At 46.1% G+C, this 20,050-nt stretch overlaps 1 protein-coding gene, 1 long non-coding RNA gene and 1 other non-coding gene across 4 annotated transcripts in view; 2 read left to right on the forward strand and 1 right to left on the reverse strand.

Annotated features, from left to right (window-relative positions):
- SLC22A23 (solute carrier family 22 member 23) overlaps window positions 1–20,050 on the reverse strand; it is a 181,660-nt gene that overhangs the window by 92,177 nt on the left and 69,433 nt on the right. The gene's annotated exons all lie outside the window — the stretch shown is intronic.
- LOC144236365 (uncharacterized) lies at window positions 6,593–11,848 on the forward strand. Its single transcript, XR_013336492.1, has 3 exons — window positions 6,593–6,647; window positions 10,132–10,195; window positions 11,668–11,848. It is a non-coding gene; the product is annotated as an uncharacterized LOC144236365 (long non-coding RNA).
- LOC144236484 (U6 spliceosomal RNA) lies at window positions 13,142–13,247 on the forward strand. The gene has a single exon (XR_013336569.1). It is a non-coding gene; the product is annotated as a U6 spliceosomal RNA (small nuclear RNA).

A 20,050-nucleotide genomic window follows, 5' to 3' on the forward strand; every position in this document is an offset into this window, starting at 1 on the left:
GGGACAGGCTTGAGCAGTGGCATTTTTTCCCTATGACTCAGGTTTGTATTGTTTCAAAACAAACAAACAAGAAAAACACAAGCAGTTGCCTCTCCCTTCACCATTGTTTTTCTCCCTGTAGCCCTGGCTCACCTGTCCTCACTGTGCACAGAAGCAGGGGAGAAGCTCAGAGAGCTCAGAGATCCATGTAACATCAGGGCTGAGGGCCAGCAGGGGTCTGTGGCGCTCTGTCCCAGGGGTTATGCCACCAGCCAAAACAGCACAAAAGACATGGCCCAACTGGGATGCTGTGGCCTCAGCAGCCTTCCCCCTCAGGGAACAGTGATGGCTCAGGGGGCACAGGCGGAGGACAGGCTGGGAGGGAAGGGAGGGGAGGTAAAGGGGAAAGGAGGAGGTAAGAACACGGCTCATGGGCTCAGTTCCCTGTTCACTGTGTGGCCATCCAGGGGTCACCTTGATGAGACAGGATAATGCCTGAAGCGAGCTCCGGGTCCAGTGAGGGGGGCCCCACAGCCACACCCAGACGAGGACTAAGCACACCCAGGACTGAGGGGCCTGCTTCCTACTCTACCAAGACAATGGCACTCCAAAAAAGGAAAACCTAGCACCGCAGGCTGGCTCCTCCTTGCTCCAGCCACTGCCGTGCCCCATGCTGTGGGGTGAAAGAAGCAGCCTCTTCCAAGGGCCCTGCTGAGAGAAGCCTATCCTGGCCTCTGCTCAGGCTCCACCTCAGCAATTACGCCACTGTCCCCAATCCCTCCTCTCCTGGCACACTCAGGAGTACTAGCTTTACATTTCCAAAAGGACACAGAGACATGGAACAAAGCCAGGGGCTGTCTGACCCCATGAGTCATTATCTACCTACCAGCCATAGACAAAGGGTATCCTTAAACTTCAGGCCATGAGATTCGAGTCTGGTCTAGCTGGAGGCGCAGATGGGTACTGACTCTACTTGGCCTCCGAGGACCATGCCCCTTACCAAACCGTGCCTCTGCTGTCCAGCTCTCTTGGGGCACACTCTTATCAGTCCCTTTGGGATGGGACAAAGGTAAGGCATAAACAGGAAAAAGGCTCATTGTCCAATCTGCACACAAATGTGCAATATTCCCTCACTTGAAGATGAACACCGAGTGCCTTGACAGCGCCACTGCGCACCTGCATGGGGTTTTCTAGTTTAGGAAAACCTTTCTGCACATGTGGGCGTGTCTGATCCTGTGTGATGGGATAAGACAGAATAGGTATGACTCAGCTCTCAGCTCCCTGAAGCAAATTGACCTCGGTTACAGAGCTGATAAATTCCTCACTTTAGGCCCAGAATCCATGTTTTCAGACTCCTAGGTTAAGGTTCTTTCTTGCTCATTTCCTTCTTCAAACAAAAACCAAAAAAACCCAATAGTCAGGACTAGTACAGCACTGTGGGATGAAGTCAGACCTGTCCCCCATGCCCTCCTCATCACACTGTGTGAACACCCGCCTGGGCATCTTGCTCATCCTACAGGGTGAGGTCACACCTGTCCCAAGTGCCTTGCTCACACTACGGGATGAGGTCTTACATGAAGGTCATCTAAATTCGACACAGAAGCAAGGGAGGGTTTCAGGAGGTCACCCCACTGCTGATTCTCAGCGTCAGTTCATGAAGTTCACATGTGAAGGAGCCACAGGAGAGGGAACAGTCACTCCAGGCAAAGGAAGCCACCCATGGGAGGAGGAGACATGCCCCATACCCGGGCCTGCCTCTCAGGATGTGCCTAAGCCTGGGACACAGGTCCCTGAACGAGTCTGATGCCACACAGTGATGTGATGGGTTTGGGGTTTAGATGGGTCACTCTGACTATGGAGCTCAAAGGGATGAGGGGGAGGGCCAGGCTGTTCTTGGTCCCTGGGAGCCATGGGGAAGAGAAAGGAACAAGAGAATAAGGTGCAGGGGTCTGCTTGTCACTAAGCAGTGGTTACAGATGGACTGGTCCTCCATCCGGTATTCTGGGTCAGGAGAACACGGAAGGAGACTGCAATCAGCCTAGCTTGGCACAGAGCCTGGACAAAGGATAGGACTTCCTTTAACACTGGCTTTCAGATCAGCCCAATTGGGCACTGAGTATTTGCTGAGTTCCCACTGTGTGCCTGTCCCTGTTCGGGTCTGAAGATGCGGTGGCAAGCAAAGCTGGCAGGTACACCTGCCCTTGGAGAGCTCGCACTTTCCATTTCACGGTATTTCTGGCAAAGGATTAAGCATTAAAGAACGCTGATTAAAACCATAACCATGGAAACTATCTATTATGGATTTTCCAGCATAATTCCATTAAAAATCTTCTTTTCTGTTGTTACTCTAAGGCCGGTATTGAGCTGAAGTCCACAGAACTCACATAGACCTCCACAAGCAAAACACCCACCCCAAATATCAGTCTTAGACGAATACTAAACCACAGAGCTCACCCCGTTTCCACCCTGGGCCTTGGAGCCATGGTAGGTAAAACCTAGCTTAAGCAAGTGGCCTGTGTCCCCATCCTGTCCTTTACTTAAAAACAAAACTTCATTGAGATTTGTCAGTGTTACAGCAATCACCAGAGGTGTTTCATCTAGAAAAAAAGGGCAGGGGGTGAGCTCAAGTCGGAGGCAGTGAATAGATGAAAAGGATCCTACTGACACACAAACGAAGCCATCAGTCAATTCATGCACTCCATGAACTTCTGATAAGACATCTTTGGGTTTTTTTGCACCAGACATCACTGTTAGCAAATCTTTGGAGAAAGTGCTCATGTAACTCAAGGGAAATGCTCTTTTCTGGTGGAGCTTCCTGCTTTCCTGTGCTTCTTGGAGGTCACAGCTGCTTATGTCTCACAAGCTTCAGGAATTCAAAGCACATTTTTTAAGTCGTCCAGAAATCAAACTTTCAACGTAGGATGTGAGTCCAGGCAGGTGCAATTAGTTGGATACTGAAAGCCTTGTCCTTAGGTCATCTTTGAAAAAAATCTATTTCTATACGCCATCACCTCCGTCATCAGTGAGCCAGGATTGATGGCACCTGTGGCCCCAGGACCAGGACTCAGTAGCACCTGAAGATAGCCCTGTGTGTCTCACTCCCAATGCCCCCTCCCCCATGAGCAGTGCAGGCCCATTCAGGTCCAGTCAGGACTGAGCCACATTTGGGTCATGGAGAGCGGAGAGGAGAAACCAGGCATTCCCTACATGGCTTTATAACCACCCCGAGAGGAAGATATTAGTATTCTCATCTCACAGATGAGGAAACTGAGGCTCAAGGAGGTGAGTCAGATTCTTGGAACTCACAACAGCTGGTGGTAGCAGTAGAAAGACGTAGATTACATCCTAGGTGAGGTTTTCTAGTGGCTGCTCTGTCGAAGGGTCTCATTAGCACTTAAAGACTGGTCACATGAGGTGAAAAAGGGATTAGATGTGCCCCACCCCCCACTTGTACCCCATGTCTGCGATTGGGACTCAAATGAGCAACTAGCTTTCCTTCTGCTTATAACAGGGCAAAACCCAGGCACTGGTCCCCAGAGCCTCCTCACTGAGTTGGTCACAGTTTTTTGAACGCTAAGTCCTACTATGCTGTCTCAGCTTCATCCAGAAACTTTGGCCTCTCTGCAGCTTTATAGGCAGCCCAAGTGCCTGTCACATGGAAAGTCAATCACTGGGTTCCAGCAAGGTCAAGGCCACTGAGGGTAGACAGAAGCTGGGAAGCCTTCTGAGGTAAGTCACAATCTCTGAATCCCCACCCTTTTGGCCAAAGGTATTTTCTGGTACTGGGGTTTTCAACCTCAGTTTGAATCCTTGGTTCAATATGATGAAGTACATGACAGCAGCTCCATCTTGGATATATGCTTCCTGCTCTGGTCCTTCCCATAATGCACCTTCCACAAGATCCCAGCGTTTAAGACACAAGTCAGGCTCTGCCCAGGTCCCCTGGCCCTGGTGCTCTGCCAGAGCCATGTAGTTCTCAACTTAGGATCCACAGATGTCTTTTAGGGATAACCATGAATATTCTGTAGTTTTACGTAAAACTGTGTGGGCACATGTGTGCGTGTGTACATGAGTGTGGGTGTGTGTGTCTGTGTATGTGAGATATGCATTTTTTTCAGGGGGAGGACGCATTGTTTTCATGAAATTCTCCAAGGGGTCTCTGACCCAAAAAACACTCAGAAGACTCAAAAGTACTGCTTTAAAAGGAGCTTTCGTTTCTGTCAAATTGGCCAAATTTCAACATAAAGTGGGTCAGAACGATTAAAAGCTGAAAAAGTCAAGGATGGGCAATTCAATCTGTAAGATTTCAGAGAAATTAAAACAAACCCTCCGATACTATAAATTATGTGAAAAGAATCCCAACAGAACAGGGACTTACTAGCTGTGAAGGGGTAAGGGCACGAGAATAGGAATCGGGAAAGGAGACCAAGAACCAGTGGAAATGAAAAATGGAAGAGGGGGTCCCACACAGGGCTTGCCACCAATTCCAGCTGCAGAGATCTGTGGTGCTCGTCAGGTGGGCTGTACGGGCAGCCTGTCGAGGCTGTATACCAGTTCCCATTTTTACCTAAACATACTGAAAAAAAAATGTGTATACAGCACAGAGGTCCTGGCATCCCCTCTGGGACCAAATGGCTGACACGTCAGAACTGCTCAGAGTGATGAGCTAATTAAAATTCTGTGGTCTTTCCCAGAGATGGCTCTATTTTTAACCTAATACTGACTGTCACTTAAAATGTGAGGTTTACTTTTTTTTTAAGAAAATACTTTTTTGCTTTATTAATATTCCCATGAATAATTTAGCTCAGCTGATAATTCCTCCAGACTTGTTCAAGCATTTCTCCATGAGACAGATAGGGACATTCCAGATAGAAGGGAACTAATGAAAGCAGGTGAATCCTGTGTCTCACCCTGCGGGGCCCCTAATTAAAAATACAAGGACAAAAAAATTATGACAAGCAAGGACTATAATCACCAACTCCCTATAATTTTCCTCTAACCATATGTTCGAGGCACCTTCCACCTCACAAATGCTTTCCAAAAGTTCATGTGCTTATTAGAAATAATGTTCAGTTGCTTATTAGAAATAATAGTGTAGGGGAGCATGGGTAGCATAGTCTGTTAAGCATCCAACTCTTGATTTTGGCTCAGGACATGATCTCACGGTTGTGAGTTTGAGCCCTGCACTGGGCTCTATGCTGACAGCACAGAGCCTGCTTGGGATTCTCCCTCTCCCTCTCTCTCTGCCCTTTCCCCGCTTGTATGCATGCACGTGTTCTCTCTCAAAATAAATACACATAAAAAAAGAAATAATGGTGTAAACATAGGTTTAGGTTCTCAATTAGAAGCAGTTATTTTAGAGGCCCTGGCCTAGTCTACACAATCATTTTAACCCAAAGATTGCTGAGATGCTTCAGTCTTAAAATGTGTGTATGAGGAAACACTCAGTATTGCTTCAACATTAGAAGTGGTTCCCTTCCATATAGGTACTCTTTTCTTTTTTCTTTTCTTTTCTTTTCTTTTTTCTTTTCTCTTTTCTTTTCTTTTCTCTTTCTTTTCCCCTCTCCTCCCCTCCTCTCTCCTTTCCTTTCCTTGAACTCACAATCCTTAGATCAAGACCTGAGATCAAGAGTCAGATGCTTAACCAACTGAGCCACCCTGGTGTCCCCATAGAGGTACATTTCCATATTCGAGAGAAAAAAATAAAAACTCATACACTGCAACCACAATTAATTGTTGTGCATTACACTTTTCTTTTAAGAGGCAAATTATATGAAAATAGATCCAATTTTATGAGGATGACTGTTAGAGAATGGATTATAGTGTACTGAACTTCACTTTACAGAACACACATTTCTATTTTTAAAAATGCCTTGGTTGGAGATTTTTTCTCCTAAACTTATTTTTTCATTAATTTTCTGTATAAAACTGAAGGTGGTTAGCCACATCTAGGAATGCAAAAAAATATTTTTAAAATTGTTTTTGGCGGAGGGAATGAATTAAAGGGAAATTATTTAATGAAACAATTTAAATGCTTCAAACTAGTTTTGAAGAATCCTGAATTGGTTCTTGAGGAACTTCAGGTCTTCCCGGGGGCTGGGGGGAGGGGCAGTCCATGCAGACTTCCAAGGGCAGGTGGCCCTGGCTCTTGGTTCTGACTTTGCATTAAGCTTTCTCCACATGGGTTTAAAGAATGGAGCTCTCTCCCAAGGGACACCTGAGCTCCAGAGCAAGCGGTGTCCAGGTGGGTGGGGAGAGGGCCGTAACTGCAGAGCTGGCTGGGGTATCGGCCACCTATGTGCGTCTCAGGCTGCTCCAGTTGTGATCACAGGAAGCTACCAGGGTGTCCCAGGCCACTTACTTCCTGCAGTCAGACAAAGTGGAGCTCCTCGCTCACCTGACTGTGGGCCCACGTTCCCCACAGCTGGCTCAAACTCCAAGTTGAGCAAGCCCTACAATGACCTTGAATGTGTCTATGCTTGCCTATGCTGTCAATATTTAATGAGGAGGAAATATTGATCCTGGTTTAGTTTCAATAATTTGATTGATCTCTTGAAACTAACAAGGCCTTCAAATCCAGGACATCATGATTCATTTCTTCATATACCTGCTGAATACATACAGCTGAAGCCACTGCCCTCTGTGCTTGGTCCTCTAGCAGCTGCACGGTAAGTGCTCAGTTTTCTGAAAATATCTCCTACCTGAGACGTATTTACCCATTCAGCCGCTCCGGGAATGTGGCCTTGTTCTTAGGAAATCACTTGATTTTATTTATTCTCTACGAGATACTGCAACACAAATATGAACATGTGAAAAAGTGTCTTAGAAAGTTTCTGTAACTGGTTTTCTTCTCCTTGAGCTTATGGGCATTTTATTTTGATGTTTATCTGGTGCCATGGTAACGAGATGAGTTGAGATTTACTTCCTAGACAAGGACTGCTTACAGAAATTCAATTTAGCAAGCACTTACTGAGTGCCTACTGAGGGTAGAAGATAAAATGACGAACAAGAAACTCTCTTTCCTCAAAAGGACACCCATTAGAGTGCAAAGAGGAGCTGGCAAAATTTTCCCCTTAAAAAGCCAGTTGGAAAATATTTTAGGTGTTGTGGGGCCATGTAGTTTCTGTTGCACTCACCTCTGCCCCTGTCATGCAAAGGTTACCATACACTAGACATAAATGTATGCGCAGGGCTATGTTCCAATAAAACTTTATTGAATAGACACCGAAACTTGAATTTCTTATAATCTCCATGTGTCACAAAATATTAATCTTCTTCTGATGATTTACAACTTAAAAAAATGTAAACACCACTCATAGCTCACAGACCACATAAAAAGGCAGCTGGTGAGGGGCACCTGGGTGGCTCAGTTGGTTAAGTGTCTGACTTTGGCTCAGGTCATGATCTCATGATTTGTGGGTTTGAGCCAGCTCTGTGCTAACAGCTTGGATTCTGTGTCTCCCTCTCTCTCTGTCCCTCCCCCACTTAGACTCTGTCTCTCTCTCAAAAATTAACATTAAAAATATTTTTAAAGGCAGCTGGCCAAATCTAGCTGGTGGACTATAGCTTGCAGACCCCTGGTCTGCACCTTGCCAGCTCTGTGGGGGAAGGTAAGTGCCTGGACTTCCCGAGCCTCACTTTGCTCATCTGTCAAGTGGGGATAGGAATCTTTGTCTTGTGAGTTCTAAAACTCAGATACCTAAACAGGAAAAACAGTTGTTTTCCTTCCTGGAGGGGTATTCTATTTGATGATGACAATGACATTGATAATGGCAATGACAAATAACTATCTTGCACATTTGTCTCCTATGAGGCATTGTGTTAAGTGGTACAGACTTCTACAGTATTTCATCTAATCTATGGTGCTACTGGTTTTGCGAAGTGCCATTACTGAATGTACCACTAAGAAGAAAAACTGCCAGTTAACCTCTGACACAGCATTGATTATAAGATGCGTTCTGATTTCACAAATGTTGAAATGTTATGTGTGTGTGTGTGTGTGTGTATGTGTGTGTGTGTGAGGGGGAGGATGCATTTTTAGAACCATTAAGAATGGTATCTCTGGGGCACCTGGGTGGCTTAGTCGGTTAAGCGTCCGACTTTCACTTAGGTCATGATNTATCTCTGTTAAACCCAAAACAATCCTGTAGGATAGGTATTACCTGCCATCCCTGTTATCATCCCTAGTTTACAGATGAGGAAACTGAGGGACAGTTTCGGTCTGTCCTCAAAAATCCAGAAGTGTCAGTGGTTTATAAAACAGGCAGGTTAACCATCAACCAGGTTGAAGCTTTGCCTTAAGGGCATGAACACCTGGAACCTGGGGAACACAATCTGCTTTGAGGAGCCTTGGCACAAACAAACTTTCTCCTCAGTGAGAGGACATACCTCAGGCCAATCATGTCCCTCTGGTATTTCAAAGTAGGGTATTAGTGCAGGAAGAGGTAACAGGAAACAGGAATTCTAAAGTATTTAAGCTTTTTTAAAAGTTTATTTATTTTGAGAGAGAGAGAGAGGGAAAGCCAGAGAGAGAGGGAGAGAGAGAATCCCAAGCAGACTCTGCACGCTCAGCATGGAGTCTGAAGGGGACTTGAACTCACGAACCGTGAGATCATAACCTGAGCTGAAATCAAGAGTTGGATGCTTAACCAACAGAGCCACCCAGGCATGCCCAGGAAACAGGAATTCTAAAATGCAGAGTAAAAATGACAAGGTGCTCTAACATCTAAGCTTACAGATTCCTTGTAACAGCTGTACTGGGCATCCTGTCCAGTTCATGGGCAGAGCAGGGCAGAGAAGGCCAGGGAGAGGTTTCCTATCCTTGAGCTATATTTCTTGTGGGAAAGGAATGCTTGGGGTTGAAGGCCAAGGCCAGAGACCAGCCTGCACTCTGGTGCCTACGGAATCATGTTTCCCTGGGTCTCCCACCCTCATGCCTAGGGGCTCAGGACATGCTCCAGCCTCCCGGCTCAGCGGCCACGTCAGCCACTGAGAGCCAGAAGCACAGCACAGGTGTTAGGTGCAAGCCTGTGAGTGCAGAAATTACAGAAGAATCTGGGCCAAAATTCTCTTTCAAATGCAGAATTGTTTTTCCTCTCAAAAGTTTAGCCTCAAATCTCTTTCTCCCCATTATTAATTCCTTGCCAAATATTAACAAAGTGCTTAAAATACACCCAATAGGAAGAGATTTCTCTTTTTCCTGGAAAATTCCAATTCATCACAAGCTTGCTCAACACGTAGCTTCAGTCTGAGTTGTGCACGGAGGAGGCGTCCACACAGCAGACCCGACACTGCCCTCCCCAGAAAGGTTTCTCTGCATGGCTAGCCCTTGGTTGGCATCTGAGAACTTGGACTTCAAGAGTCCTACCATTCCTTAGCGCATGAGCATTGCTCGCTGTGGCCACACTGTTTGTGTAGACACCATGGTTTATACTGAGTACCTGCTTTCCTTCTGAGAGTCTGGAGTTTGGTACATGCTCAGCAGAAGGTGCCTGTGTGACCAGCATCCGGGAAAAAACTTGGGTGCTGGGTCGCTAATGAGCTTCCCTGGTAGACAACGTTTTATCACGTGGTGTCACAATTCATTGCTGGAGCAGTGAGGCGCATCCTGTGTGACTCCACCGGATGGGGACTCTCAAAGGCTGCTTTCCTCTGCACTTTGCCCCATGCACTTTTTCCCTTTGCTGATTTTGCTCCGTATCCTTTTGCTAGAAGCCAAACTAGATGCCGAGATGCTGAATCCTGTGAGACCTAATGACTCTCCCGTTGACCCTGGGGCTGGTCGTAGGGATTCTTGACACAACTACCCTCAGCCAATTCACTTCAGAACACTGTCTGTCTGAAACAGTGCTGTGCCAGGCATACGAAGTGGGGGAGAGAGAGAGCCCACTTATTCTGCTGATCCTGAAGCAAAAGTACATGAGAAACCAGGTATCAGATGACCTAGTGTTCTATTCAAATGTTGACCAAGCACCCATCACATGCTCAGGGAGATATTAACCTTGTCATTTCTGTCCTTGAAATTTGCAGTGACCACGAGGATCAAGGTGATGGCAGGTGGAGGTGATGTTGGCTAACACTCACCTGGTGCTTACTTCGCGCTTGCACTCTCCTGCATACTTCCAATGTTAACTCATTTGATTCTCTCAGCAGCCCCGGGAGGTGGACACGCTTATTATCTCCATCCTTCCAGAGAAAGAAGCTTCAGCTCATAAAGGTGAGGTACGGCCCCAGGCCACATAACACATACCTGCCTAGTTATTGGCAACACATCCTCTGGCTTCAGAATCTGAGTTCTTAGCTATGATGCTGCATCATCTCCTTCTCTGGACACAGAGATAAATCTGAACTAATGTAAACAGGCTTGATTTTACCTACATCTTTAACAACTACAGTTCTTATTACATTCCACCCAGCATTAACATCATTTGTATGCATGTTTTAATGCCCATGCTAGACTCTGAGCTGTGTGGCCAGGCTCATGCGCAGGACACCTTTGGGTCTCCTGCATGGCACCACACTTCACAGATGGTAAGCACTCAGGCAGACGGAAGAGAACCACGATTCAGGAAGAGGAAGTCAGCGCAGTCTGGAACTGTAACGATAGGTCTCAGGGAACATTGAGGGGATCTCAAAGGCAAGTTCTGAATAGCCAGAGGGGGAAACAGGAAATCCATGTGGCAGCATGGACAGTATGAACAAAGAGGCGGACGGTATGAGCAAACAGGTGGACCCTGCAATGACCGGCATACAGTGGGAGCACCGAGAGAAGACTGGCTGGAATACAGGTGTGCCTTGGTAAAACTGGGTGAAACCAAACCATGGCAACCCTTAAATGAACAGAGTTTCAAACCGACGGGCAGGCTGTGAGGAAAAGAGTGATGGTATTCCAAGGGATGGTTTGGTAGAATTCATCTGGGGGCAGAGAGATGGATGGCTTGATGGGCCAGAGCCCTGCAGCAAGGTGAGGAGGTGAGAGGCGGCTGGACCATGTGACGCCACTTAGCACGAGGTGTGGCCAGAGACCCAGACCGAAGGCAGGGAGCAGTGCCAGGTCTGCTGTGAAGATCAGCAGGGTCCGGGACAATGTCTGACAGGTGGTCCCTGACCATCTCAGTTATTCTTCCCCACTCTAACCCATCAGAATTCCAACAGATTCGGGATGGAGTTAGTAGGGGAGCTGTGTGTTTTATGAACCATTTCTAAAGAGAGAATGGATGGATCTGGTATATAATGACAGTGTCAGGAGTGTTAAAGGCAGGCGCGGGCAACTGAGTGAGTCATGGTAATACTGATTGGACAGGGGTAAGGAAGTCTGGAAAGAAAATACAGACATTCTCTATTTCACACACACAAAAAGTGTTATAGGAACAAACCTAAGAGCCATAACAAGTGAGACTTTAAATGAAAATAAGCTACAAGAAAAAAAAAAGCAGAAAAAAATTAAAAGCAAACCCAAGAAGAAATGAATGACTGGAAAAGTTGCTTTCTCTACTACTAATCATCATTTAACATTTCCCATATGCCCAGCTTCAAATCAAACCACCCTCTGTCACAATATTGCTTATACAACTGCAGTGGAGTCCGATTAATTCTCATGATTATATCTGAGCAAATTCTGTGTTCTGAAATACAATATAAGCTCCTGACCCTCAGGAAGCTAATTGCTTTTCCACATCTCCTGCACAGTTACACATCCAGTGAAACAATTCGCTACTACGGTGACCATGCGCTATAGCGAGCTTGATCACTCGGGGAGTATCGAGGGCCAGGCGGCCAGCACCGCAGCTGTGAGTGTGACAGAGAGAGGAGCTCTGGGGAGAAACGGCTCAGTCCTACCACACAACCTATTTTCAGCATTTGTAACTTACTGCTCTGTGTACAGTCTCTCTTTCTCTAGGGAGGGGAGGTAAAGCCTCTAATGTGTACATCTGTACTGAATATACAAGGCTGGTATTAAATATGACGGGCTAAGCAATTCTGCAAAATGGCCCCCTTCCAGTTAATTATCTTGCCTTTTACACATATACTAGGTCACTACTGGCAAACACCAATTTCTAGTTTAATGGGGCAGAAAGAAGGGATCCAGATATAAATGTCTATCAACTGTCTCTATTCTGATTAACACATTCCCCTTAGAGGAAAGCACATGCCTCTTCTGTTTACTTGAATTTGCCTTTCAAGTAGTTGGCAAACTAGGAAATTTAATAGTAGAAACAAATTCATTTGGTGCTGTGTGTATTTCCATTCCATTTCTAGCAGGCATCAGGAAGCCTTTTCTATAGCTCATCTTTGAATACTTTATAGTCATAGATATTTCTCTGGAAAAACACATTGCATTTGGGGTAATAAAGATCCCGCAGATTTCACCAAACAATTGTGCCAGTAAGAGTACAGCAATAAATACTGACGCTGGCTTCAGAATACAAACATTTATTGTGCAATCATTTCAGGGTGGCACCCACTAGTGAGAAGCTGGACACCCAGTCTCCCTCCTCCTCCCTCTTCATTTCATGGTCTGATTTGAGCAATTCATGGAACCACTGCTGTGCGTTGGCCAAACAAGGCCAAGACCAAATCACAGTGCAAAGTGAATGCTCCCCACACTCTGCTCTGAAGTTGGCCTTTCTGAGCCAGGTTTGAGCCCCTACCAGCCCTAACCCTTTCCACCGCCCCTGTGCTCATACCCCGCATCTGGTATCTGACCTGTCACCATGCACCTTCTTTCATTCTAGAATGTGCCTTCTCCCTGCCATGAAACACCTCCACCTCCAGCCCTTGTTCCCACAGGAAGGCTTTCTCAGCTCTCAGTGCTCATGTCCTTCTTCCCTGTTCCTGAATTTCCAATGACTTTTAATCGCCCTCCCCCCCCGCCCCCCGGCATCAATCCTTAATTCATGCACTGCTATTACAAGCATTTTACTACCTGTTAAATATAGTTCAGTGTATTTGGGGTATTTGTTCACTGAGCAAACACAATGTGGGGTCAGTTGGTCAGTGTCCCAAGCCCATTGGGACACACATTTGCACCATCCTGTAGACTGGTGGAGAGGAAAGAGACACTGATCATGCAAAACGCATAGTCAAGTGGAGCAGGGGCTCAGAGAGTGAAGGGGCTTGGGGTGTGGGGAGAGGGAGCATCTATGTAGAAAAAGGGGGTTTTGTGCCCGCAGAGGCAGCACATATACTAAAACTAGAACAATACAGGGAAGACTAGCATGGCCCCTGCACAAGATGCCAGGCAAATTCATGAAGCATTCTGGATTTTAAAAAAGGGAAAAAAAAGAGGGGGGGGGCTTTTGACTTGGCTCAATGAGGAATTGGTAGAATTTGGAAATGCAAATGATGGATGGAGGGAGAAAGCATTTCAGGTACAAAGGAAGGTGTGGAGAAGAGGGTTGGGAGAAGAGCGAAGAGGGGGTCCACAGGAAGAAGAGCCCCAGGGAAGGGGATCAAAGAGCCCTCCTGAAGCTCAGAGGGCACCTCCTCCAGGAGGGCCTCCACGCTCCTGGCCAGGGCAGTTGCATGAAGTGTGCACAGACCATTTGCAGATGCCTCTTTCTCCCTCTGGTCTGAAAGCAACATGAGGGCGGGCAGGTACCCCTGTCCCTGGGTTTCCTCTGGGTCACATCCAGGGCAGCCACACGGTCACAGAGAAGTCAGGCTGTTCCTGCAAATGCTGCAGAATCAGGTGATCATGCTGTGCTCTAAAAAGACCATGGGCGCCCAGAGTCGTAGAGGCTGGGGCAGGGAAAGGGTCAGGAGACTGCTGAGACAAGCAGGACCTAACAGAGGCAGGGTAGTGGCCCTGGGAGGGAGGTGTTGATGCCTCACATCTAGGGTCTTATCTCTTCCAGAGATTGCACATTCCCAGAACGTATCAAGCCCCTCCCATGGCTTGATGGCCACTCCAAGGCCAAAAGGACATACACAGTCTGCCTGGCTGAGGACACTGCTGTCACACAGCTCCTATGAGTAGTTCCACCACAGACCAGGAAACACACCCAGAGCTGGGTGACATCGCTATGCGATCTGTTTATCTGGAAAGCATCAATGATAGCACACACTTGACACATTTGTGACTAATTCCTGCATGTCGTCAACGCTCTACAACATTCAGCACTGCTGACAGCTGGACAGCCCCTGCAGGTGGGGCTGCCTGTGTCAGGTGGGTGTGCAGGGAGGTCAGAGTTCACCGCGGCCAACATAACATGGTCATCAGGTCAACATGGTCATCAGGCATGCACAAGGGGAACNCCTGGACAGCCCCTGCAGGTGGGGCTGCCTGTGTCGGGTGTGCAGGGAGGTCAGAGTTCACCGCGGCCAACATAACATGGTCATCAGGTCAACATGGTCATCAGGCATGCACAAGGGGAACCTGGGCCCATGTGTCGGCAAGACTTGAGGGGCACTGACACAAAACGTTTTACAAAGCAGCCATTGCAGTCATTACTACTCAAGCAACAGGCCTCCATTTTCCTTGCAAAGCCATTATTCCCTTTACTTTTTGTACATTCCCTGACAACTCCGCTCTCTTTCAGTATCTGAGGGACATTTGATGGTTATTCAGTTTCAGTTCTGACTCTGGTTCAGATACGGTCTGGACATAGGAACATCTCTTAACCTCCTGTAGCGTCAGATTTTTGCAGGAGGGAGGAGCTGGACTGAAGTCCGGGCCTTACGCTGCAGCTCCAGCAAGGCCTGTCTTTATAGGACAGCTTGGTCTGGGCCTCCCTGCCAGCCTGCCCCTGTATGCGTTTTCTCCATGATGTAAGCCTGAGTCCTTAACGAGCTCCCTGGAGATTCTCTCCTCCACCTGGCCTGCCTCTGAGACAAGTCCCGCTCCAATGCTGAGTGTAGACAAGAGAGCAGAGCAAAGGGGCTTTAGCGTCTTCTCCCTTTCTTCTTGGTAAACATCTTATAACCTAATAGACTAGAAGCTCTCTGTAGGAAAGGCCCACTTTTTTAAAAAACATTTTTTAATTTTTGAGAGAGAGAGAGAGAAGAGCATGAGTGGAGGAGGGGCAGAGAGAGAGGGAGACACAGAATGCAAAGCAAGCAGGCTCCTGACTCTGAGCTGTCAGCACAGAGCCTGACACAGGGGCTTGAACCCACGAAATGCAAGATCATAACCTGAGCTGAAATTGGATTCTCAACCAAGTGAGCCACCCCAAGGGCCCACTTTCCAATGATAATCTATAAACCTTAAAGATCATCAAGTGCTCCCTGAGAAAGTTCATGGTGTGTTTCTCATTTTCAAGGACGAAATTTTTATTCCAGGCTATGGGACACTGTCAGTGAACTAAAGGGCACCGTGTGGCAAACTCAAGGCATCACACTTGCAGGGCATGAGGTGGGAGAGGGGAGGATGGACAGCATTTCTATTTGGTTTTGGAAACTTTAGCTTATGTGAAAGAGAAAGGCAAACATACCTCGTGGGAATCGGAACGCTCTCATCTTTCCTTTCCTTCAATATTAAATTTCTCCCCCGCATTCTACCCCTGCTCCCTATCACTTAGAACACAAGTTGAAAACCTAAGCCTCTGGAGTACGTGCTTGAGGCAGAAACTTAAGCAATTCAAATTGAAGTCACGCAGCTGGATGGGCTCAGATTACTGAGGACTACTCCAGCCTCCCTCTGTTCCCAGCAGAAGCGTTTCACAGGGTTCCTGCAGTTGTGTTCAGTAGGGGTGATGAGTAACTTGCAGACATTTCCCCAGTGTCAGTGATCTTAGAACAGGATCTATTTAAATCTTTGGGGTGGGGAGACAAGGGAGAGGGAAAGACAGAATGCCAGTGTGTGAGCAAGAGAAAGAGAAAAATATGAAGAACATGATGATGGATAAGGGGGGAGAGAAGGTCAAAGATACAGAAATCCTAAATGGTAGATGTTCAAGACATGATGAATAAAAAACAGGTTCTGGGGGGCGCCTGGGTGGCTCAGTTGGTTAAGCATCGGACTCTTGGTTTCAGCTCAGGTCATAATCAAACGGTTCGTGGGTTTTGGGCTCTGTGCTGACAGTATGGAGCCTGCTTGGGATTCTGTCTCCCTCTCTCTCTCTCTCTCTCTCTCTGCCCTTCCCTGCTTGCTCTCTCTCTCTCACTCTCAAAAATAAATAAATAAACATTAAACAACAACAAAAAAATAGAAAACAGGTTCTGGGCTGGAATAGTGCTTTTATAGGGACAATACACTAACTCTACAGGGCTAGTGGAGTGACTGGTTTTCCCATATTTGACAAGTTAAGCAGGTTTTAGAAATATTTAGGTAGAAGTTGCAAATGAACAGAAATCAGTCCAGGCAACCAGGAATGATGATGTTGACCACCACGCCTACACTAGCCTACCCCATAATGTCGGACATAGTTGGGTAAGATGTTAGCAGAAGGTCTTCCTATAAAGAATGATTTCAAACCACAATAATAAGGAATTGATGAGAAGACTATCAAGGGAGTAACTTGCATGTATGAGTTAACAGTATTTATATACACTCGAGTCCCCTAACAATGGCCTGCCAATGAAATAAACGTTTCTTGACAGTATGAGGAAACCATTTGGTATATTTATCAATATGTTACAAGGTCTTATGGAACTGGACTATTTTTGGAACTTATTTACTCATTACAAAATTCTGTATACCTGAGATCAACACTAACATTTCTTTCATGCTTGTCCTAATTCACATCAAGTAATAATAATAAAAAAATTGTATAAAAAAGCTGTTCGCAAGAACAGAAAACTGTAGTGTGTTTATATATTAGTCATGAGCTATGTCATACTACACTAATAAACAACTCTTAACAATTTTAGAGCCTTAAAATAGCATAAGTTTCTTTCTGGCTCACACTACATTCCCGCTGAGGGGTTGGCAGGGGGCTCTGCTCATCACTGTCACTTGGGATGCAAGTTCAAAGATCACACTCCATCTTAAATGTTGCTGGTTGACATGCAGAGGCCTAGAGGGCATCTCATGGGTAATTAAATGCTCCAGACCAGAAGGGACATGTCAATTCTGCTCATAGCTCATTGGCCACAACTAGACACACAAACCTGCCCAATCTCAAGGGAAATACCGGCAAAAGGCACCAGGCAAACAGGCACATACTTTGTTATGTGCAGTTGAGTCTTTTAAAATGCTCCAAATACACATCATACGCGAAGACACTGACGTGATTCCCTGGCTGCTCTGTGTCCTTAGAGAAATGGCTGATGGCTCTAGACCACTTTCTATGTCTCCTTCATCAGAGTCCTAGAACCATCACTGGGACTAATTGAAGTCCCTTGCCATGTTATGTTTATAAGGTACTGCGGCACAGCATCTTAGGGAGGTGGGAGACACCTGGCTTAGCAATGCCCACCTGGCCAATGACCACAGCACCTGTATCACAGTGCAGCCTCGGCTCTTTTTCAATTTGTCATAGGTTGGGTATAATCAACTACAGGAGAGCCACATGGGACTGACCAAGTCACCTCAGTGGTGAGGGATTTCAGGAGCATTCTTCAATGACAACATAGCAATAGCCAAACTTAAAGCCTCAGTACCAACACCATGATAAGCAGTGTCCTGGTGAAGAGTGGGAACACTCCAGCCAGACATGTGTAACAATCCTGTTTCCACTATTTACCAGCCAAGTGACCTGCCTTTTCTGGTGCTTTATTCACCATCCATGTACAGTACCCTCCGTGCCAGGGTGCACTGGCAGTGCATGGTAAGCTCTGGGTGTTGCCATTCCTATTCTTTTTCTTATCCTCAGCATATGCACCTCCCTTAAGGCATATTGCTTTCAAACTAATTTCCTACCACAACAAGCAAGTTGCATTCCTCGCAATAATTCTGTGACGCAGGTATAAGTATCCTCGCTTAACTTATGAGAAGACCAACACTGGGCCAGGTTTCAATCTGTCTGTCTGAGCCTGCATTCGTTCACTGTGGCATTCTACCTGGTTCGCCCCCATATCATGAATACATGATATTCATGTAAGGAAAATTATACAGGACATGATACCCCTCCACTTATACTTAGAACTCTCCAAAGAAGCTGTTCTGCTCAACCCAACAAATAGAAGTTAGCATTTCCTCCATTAGGCTATATTCAGTATGCCTGACAGAGTTAAGACACCCTCAGGCTCAAGCCTCAGATGCTAGAAAGGAACCAGGAAAGAAAGCATGGGGAAAAAAGACAGTAAGGTGTATATCCAAACTCTGTCCCAGCCTGTAACTCAAATATTATAATAGTATTTCGATCCATGCCTTTGTAACATAGTCTATATGTTATATACATACATGACAACCTTGAACATGCATTTTGGTCCTAGTCTGAAAACTGTTACTCTTCTACCTCAACTGTAGCCATATCACATTTATTAAGGCCTGATAAGGTGCCATAATCCCATTCTATTTGTCTCTGTTCTAGACTGGGAGGGTCCACCTGGGAGGCACAAGATGATCAAGGCTTCCTTTCTTAACCCAATAGCAGTACTGGTCAATAGGTAATTAAATGCTCCAGATCAGAAGAAACAGGTCATTTCTACTGGCCAGAACTAGACACAGGGAACCATGGAATTCCTTTACAGAAGAGGTTGGCACAATATATAGGCTGTGGGCCAAATTTGGCCCAATGCCTAGGGTTGTAAATAAAGTTTTATTGGACCACCCACTTGTTCATGTATCATTTACGGCTGCTTTCACTCTACAATGGCTGAGTTGAGTAGTTACACAAGAAACCATATGGCCCAAAGCATAAAATACTTACCATTTGAACGAGTACATTAAAAGTTAGCTGAGCCTTGGTCCAAGTGCTGCAGGCAGGGAAGGTGCATGGAGGAAAGGTCACTGCCAACCAAGAATGGGGTTGCACTGTTTACCATTCACTAAGCAACCCCTCAGACCAAAGTTTACAGGGGCTCACTTAACAGATCTTTGCTTACATGCCAGACACTAGGACATAACAGTGGGCAAGATAAACTCAATCTTTACCCTTGGAGAATTTATTTTATTTTTTTAACATTTTTTATTTATTTCTAGGAGAGAGAGAGAGAGAGAGACAGCGTGAGCAGGGGAGGGTCAGAGAGAGAGGGAGTCACAGACTCTGAAACAGGCTCCAGGCTCTGAGCTGGCAGTCAGCACAGAGCCTGAAACGGGGCTCGAACCCACGAACCACGAGATCATGACCTAAGTGCAAGTCGGACGCTTAACCGACTAAGCCACCCAGGCGCCCCTACCCTTGGAGAATTTAAAATTGTGTCTTGGGATAAAGATGGGGCATAAGGGAAAGATAAAGCATAGACATATGTAAAAAGACAATTATGGGCCAGAAAATGGTGGTATATTCACATGGCAGTGAAATAAATGAATTACAGCTATAAAGGTCAATATAGATGAATCACAGGAATAATGAGGAGTGAAAAAAAAACAACCCACACACAGAAAAACATATGCTCTTTGATTCAACTTACTAAAAGGCCCAAGCCATGAAAAATGAAATATTGTTTACGGATCCTAAGAAATGAGGCAAAATTATAAAGAAAAGCGGGGTAAGAGGGACACGGAAGCCAGGTTCATGGTTACTGGGAGGTCAGCAGGGACACAGGGAGGGCTGGGAAGGGGCACACGGGGCATTTCAAAAGTCGCACCATATTCCTTCTCTAGAACTGGGTGGTGTATGCGCAAATGTGCATGGTGTCAGAATCTTCTATACTTGACATATTTTATTAGTTTTGATGTGTACTTGATATGTAATTGAACTGAACTTTAGTATTTGTGCTGCCAAAGTGAGGACTGAACTGAATTTTACAAGTGGAATCACTGTGATGGTGCCAGGATTCAGTAAGAAAGACAGCAGAGAACGCTGTGGGAGGGGAGGGATTGGTAGAGAGGAGGGGCCGCTAACTTAGCAGGAGGGCTCCAGAGGGAATCCCTAGAGAAAATGGAACATGTCACTTGAGGACTTAAAGAGCACATTTCACCCTGAGAAAAAGTCAGGAAAGAGTGTGCTAGCAAAGAATAGTCTGTACAAGAGTCCAGAGATGCAACAGATACACTGTTTTCAAGGAATTGAAACCAGCAAGCAAT

The sequence above is a fragment of the Crocuta crocuta genome, unplaced genomic scaffold (assembly GCF_008692635.1).
Source record: "Crocuta crocuta isolate KB4526 unplaced genomic scaffold, BGI_CrCroc_1.0 scaffold24, whole genome shotgun sequence".
NCBI classification, from domain to species: Eukaryota; Metazoa; Chordata; class Mammalia; order Carnivora; family Hyaenidae; genus Crocuta; species Crocuta crocuta.